Genomic DNA, 6,054 nt, shown 5'->3' with positions numbered 1-6,054 from the left:
GCGCTAGTTTCCGGCTTCTGTATATTTTGATCCGTAGATTACAATGAACACGATTCAAAAATGTTTAAGGTGCCCTTAAATGAGAAGAATGTGATTAAGAAATATTTTTTTTTGTTCGTAACGCGTTTATTGTTCTATGTTATTTAGCGTGTTTAACAAGATCTTGGTGTAAACGAATATTATGTAAAAAGAAATTTCACATTGTAGTTGCCATTAAAATGTTGTTTCTTAATATGAATGTCAAATTACGCCGCCATTTTTTTCTAAAGCAAATATATCCCTTCATTATTCGAGTAAATACAGCGGCACAGACATGATGTAGGTGTCTTCAATTATCTCGTGCGCACAAGAGATATCGTGGACACGAGTTTTTTAAGTCGTGAGCACGAGGTTATAAAATCGTGCACACGAGATACTATGTCATGATCACGAGTTATTAAATCGTCCGCTCGAGATAATTAATAACTTTTTTGTGGTCAAAAGTTACTCAGTCACAGTAATGGATATATGTGCCGAAAATCTTAAATAAGTAGAAAAAATACGCATAAGAATAATAAAATAACGATTACTATAAAGGAAAAATCGATTTTTCATAGTTAACTTTTTTGTTATTTAATGGCTTGTATAATACAAATCATAACAAAAACGTTCTTTAGAATGATAATGAACGTTTATGTGAATATATAAGTATAAAGTAGTCACCATATAACTGTAATCAAATGTTCTAACGAGACTCGTGTGACATTAAAAGTCGCACAATGATCAAATATACAACCGTTTGGGAGCTAGTCTGCTTTATATTATAAATTCTTATATCATTATATCACGATCAATCCCATGATAAGATGTTTTTTGAATATGCTAGTCTCTATATTTAGATTAACATTTTAACAAACAAGACATATTTTTTTACAAATATCTCTTTTTAACATCGCTTTTTTGTAGGAGTCAAGTTTTGTAGAGCTTTTTATGATCCTCGTCGGTCTTTATTGTTTCCTATGTTTTTGATTTTGTAAGTGTTTTATAAAGCTTGTCGATTTTTTTTACAAACAGTAGCAAAATATTTTTTGTAATGAAACTAATATACATTTGTACCAATATCAAAGGTACCAGATGTGCGGTTCATAGAAAATCGTAAGTCAAAAACAAAAACCTAAAATAAGGAATTGAATAAGACTATAGTTAGGAGCGTGTCAAGAAACTCTCTATGAACTCTTGTATAACATTATACTTAATATAAAATCCGAATGAAGTTTGATGTGCCTAATTTATTCTGTAACTAATATGTCTCGCATTACTAACGTTACGCGGGAGACACAAAGGACTGACGGAGAGGTTTCTTTGTTTCTGTTCAATTTAAAGAAGAAGAAAGTGTTTGGAGCCGGAGAAATGGTATATTCAAAACAGTTGAATAAAAATGATTTTTTACGAAATTTAAATATCATAAAAAAATGAGATGATTTTTATTTTCATTTTTGTAGTAAAGTACCAAATTTTATAGAAAATAATAGATAATAGAAAATATCATTTGAAGAAGATGCATGCGGATCAAAGCTACAAACGTTCAAGTACATGGTATTCTATTCATTTATGGTTTACTTTGAATCTGATATTATATAAGTTCACGTATAATTCTGGAACAGCACATTTATCATGTTCAAGTAGTGAAAAATGTTACCTTGTTAGAACGTCCAAAACAACAAAATTCATGTATCTGTATCTTAGAAATATACTTATCATTACTTTTTGTTTCCCAAATTCAGGCACAGCTAAAATGTTTAAAGTGTTTTTTACTAAATTAAAAACAATGAGGACTTTTAGGAGTTTTGATAACGAACGTCATTTACTTTAAGTCAACTGGCAGTGAAATAAATTAGAAAAAGTAAGACTTAAATAGAAAATAACACAAAACTTACCACTGAATCTACCAGACGAGATTATCCAGTTAAATGAGCACGACCCTGTTACCGGTCGACACAAAATAATTAGAGCATAGCTAAAATATATAGATGTATGTGTGCAATATTGTAAAGTAATACCCATTTTTCGTTTTAAATCTATTATTTGTACCGCTCATAAAGTTTGAAGGAAGTTGATATGATACAGGTTTAAACAGTAGGCCTGTGTTAGCTAACTTAAAGTGATCCTAAGATGGGTCATCTTTTTACTTTGTTTACATGGTATTTTTCATTTATTTTCTAGAAGGATTTCAAGATGCACACCGTCAAATATCTTAATTATGAACATATTAGTTTCTAAAGTAAGGAATATCAAATATTTTATTTTATTTTTAACACAATTGTATGAAATACTATACGGTAGTCCTTTGTTATTTATTCATATGGTTACAGTTCAGCAAATAATTAGGTCCTTTGATTTATTGTTCTCAAAGGCTTTAATACTTAGAGTTTATTGACCGATTCAAAAGCATTGATTTCTTAAATAGTTTTATGAATAATGCCACCTGTTGACAAAATGCAGATGAGGTCACTTACTGTACATCGCAACTTTTCGACCCTTTCCGTTAATCTTCAGATAATAACATAGAACTCGCCAAGGGACGAATATGGTATGACCATGAAAACGAAAAGTTAGTACTGTTAGGCTTTATTGACCTGAGACTGATAAATTTTCGATTTTTCATTACGATTTACCAATTAATTTTAATGATAGTAATGTAATCGATACTTCCATTTGCAATATTACGACCAGTTGGCCTAATGGCAAACATGATGACATTGTTATCTCGAATATACAGACTTGAATCCTCAATAAACTATCTTTTTAATTGTTTCAATGCTATCTTTTAACTGTATTCAGCATTATTGGAATAATAATCATTTGACTTTTTCCCTCATAACTTTGATATTCATGCCTATGGGAATATAAAAATTATGTTACACTAATTTTCGAACCAACTATACATTCAAATTGAAACTGAAAGTCTTAAATCGTTGTCACTGAGGCTATTTAGGCAAGTGTGTAATATCAGCTTTAAGTTATAAATGAACCATTTTTACCATTATGCAATACTTTAAACTCTGTAAGATTTACTTCGGGATCTGGTAATTAGCGACAAAAGGTCAATGAAAATTCAAATGTCTTAGGTGAATATTACCACAATATAGATACTGGGAGTTGTTTTTAAGTTAATCATTAACTTATACATATCATTTTGATTTTATATACCGCAAGTACAAATAATTACCTGATAAAAAATGTTCCCCATTTTCAGATATTTTTTCAGTCTCTTTTTTCCGATGTCTAGCATATTTGTAATTGGCACCATCTTTACTTTTCACATGTTTTCTCCGTGAAAAAAATAATCAATTTATAAAACGTATTTTTTCTTACATCAACATTTATTTACTTTTATTTTATATATAACTTGTACTTCTCTTTCTCCCTGATACATAAGATCTTACTTCTTCCCCTACTCTATTTTATATTTAACTGTTTGAGTTAAATGAGTTGTTCATTTAAGTTATCAACACGATATCAAAAATCATAATAAAGAAATTACTTTGATACAAAATTGCAACTAAAATTACAAACTTCTATCTCCGCTTTATTTATTTATTTATTTTATTTATTTTTTTTGGCAAATTTGAGAACACCTATTAAATTGTTTTACGGGTAAGTATACGACCTGCAGTTCACTTCGTAAGATGATACGGATGTTTATCAACCCTCGACATGGTGAAAGATGATACGGATGTTTACCAACCTTCAACATGGTGACACAATTTATATCTAGGTAAAACCTTTCTTAAAATTAAGTTTTTGCCTTATATATTTATACATCCATGATAACATTGATACTATATTAGTAATAAATCCTTGAAATAGTGCGTTTTTTATAGAATTTATTACATGTTTTAAAGGACGAGAAAATAAAAACAGTGTTGATCCGTAAAAGAATTTATGCCATGTTAATTTTCTCACCCAGTACTATTGGCAAATAAATATAACTGCAATGTATTATCAAAATTTTTCACTCTTCAAACGTTTACAAAACATTTTTTACACTCGATTATAACGCATTTAAACCTTTTCAGTTTAATTACAGTAGCACAAAATAACCAACAGCTATTTCGAATTTTAACTACAATGTAAATTTCGTCCAGTTAACGCACTGTGCATGTATATGTATACGATTTAACTCTTCAACAAACCAAAACAGATCGTGATTCAAACAACGTATATACGTATATACGTAAGAAATACACCTAATTAACAAGCTTTTAAGAGTAGAGTAAAGCCAGTCTGCGACTGTAAGTCTATTTATCTTTTACTCCGGATCACGAAAAGAACATTATTTTCATGTCTTACTTCGCATGAATTGTAGCAAACTAAATCAGACCCTTTTTATTCGTATAGCCCCTTTGTCATTATGACAAAAATGAAATTTATTATCACTATGTTTCCGAATGTCACCTTTGGATGTACCATCATGCATTCCTTCCTACAAATATTTGATTTGAAGACGATGCTGTGATCGATAATGAAGCTCGTTCCACAGTCATTGGCCTTGTAGCTCTGCTTTGGGTTCAGACACATACAGAAGTTATCAGTACTATTACTAGTCAACTGCTTGACAGCTACCCAGGAACGATGTTGTGGCTAACTATGTTCTGGTAAATTCAATGCTGTTTTACTGTCGTGTTCTTGAATGCTAATTACAAACAGATGTAATAATTTGAAAAACCTAATGTTAATGTACTTCAGAATTACTTTGAGATAAAGGTAGACATGTTTCTGTTAAAACAGAATGAGTACAGATTATACACCACTTGAGTCTCGGCATGTAATTTATCGCCTTTCTCAGACAACGCTGTAACAAGCCTATCACTTTTACCTTGTTGTCCAGGAAAATAATGATAGATATTGCAGATGCTGTAGGTTTCCTGTTTACTTCGTAGTCATTCATATTTATTATTAGGAATGACCCTAATATATTTTAATCTTCAACAACTTTCAAAAAGACTATACACAAGCATTTTATTTAAGCGTATACATATATATATATATATTTTTTTTTCTTACGCAAATTTCAAAATCATTTTATAATGTTAGGATAAAAATGTCATTTATACACAGCATTTAAATGAAATGATTAATCTATGACGGATGAGAAGTTATTTCTTGTTATTAAACCTTTTCGAATATATTTATTTCACACGTGTAATATAATGGTATCTTTGTTTTATGTAAAGAGTATTTTATTGATTAAAAATAGATAAATACAAAATAACATTGTATTGGGAAAAATTGTTTACATAATCTTTTTGGCCGTGTTTACAATGTATATTAGCATCGTTAGTAGGAGTCAGTTCGTTCTGAAAAAATGTTTAAAATGTACAGATATGTACGGTGGCACAAAGGTGACATGTGTGTGTTTTTATTTATCTCGTGGCCACGAGTTACTAAGTCGTGGCCACAAGATAGCTAAATCGCGGCCACAAGAGACTATGTCGTGGCCACGAGTTACTAAGTCGTGGCCACGAGTTACTTAGTCGTGGCTACGAAATAGCTTAGTCGTGGCCACGATATACTATGTCGTGGCCACGAGTTACTAAGTCGTGGGAACGAGATAACTTAGTCGTGACCACGAGATAATTAACTAATCAGAATACACTATATATATTATGATTTTTTTTAAACTTAACAACTTACTTTTACATGCAACAATAATCTTTGAAAATACTGAAGATATTCACTTTGAACTTGTCTTTAGGATCACCTTCCAAGGCCCTTCAGACATTAATTTTGACTATAGCCCTTTGTTGGGACAATTTTGTGATAAAATTGGTCAGTTTGTACGTACTGCGGCCTGTTAACCTTGTTTATACGATAACATGAGATGGAATAAGTCCTGATTTATTTTATTTGGAAGGGACATTGTCCATGGACAGTAGATAGCCTATAAGGTAAAATCCTTGTCTGATGAATAATAGAGGTCTAAGTATGGACATCCTTGTACTATAGCACATATCTAGTCAATAAGGGAAATTCATATAAATTGTGTAATCTGATTGGTTATTTATCTCGTGG

Source organism: Ruditapes philippinarum, unplaced genomic scaffold (assembly GCF_026571515.1).
Source record: "Ruditapes philippinarum isolate M1 unplaced genomic scaffold, ASM2657151v2 ctg4855_1_1_1_1, whole genome shotgun sequence".
In the NCBI taxonomy this organism is placed as follows: Eukaryota; Metazoa; Mollusca; class Bivalvia; order Venerida; family Veneridae; genus Ruditapes; species Ruditapes philippinarum.
Note: the sequence above shows the minus strand (reverse complement) of the source record.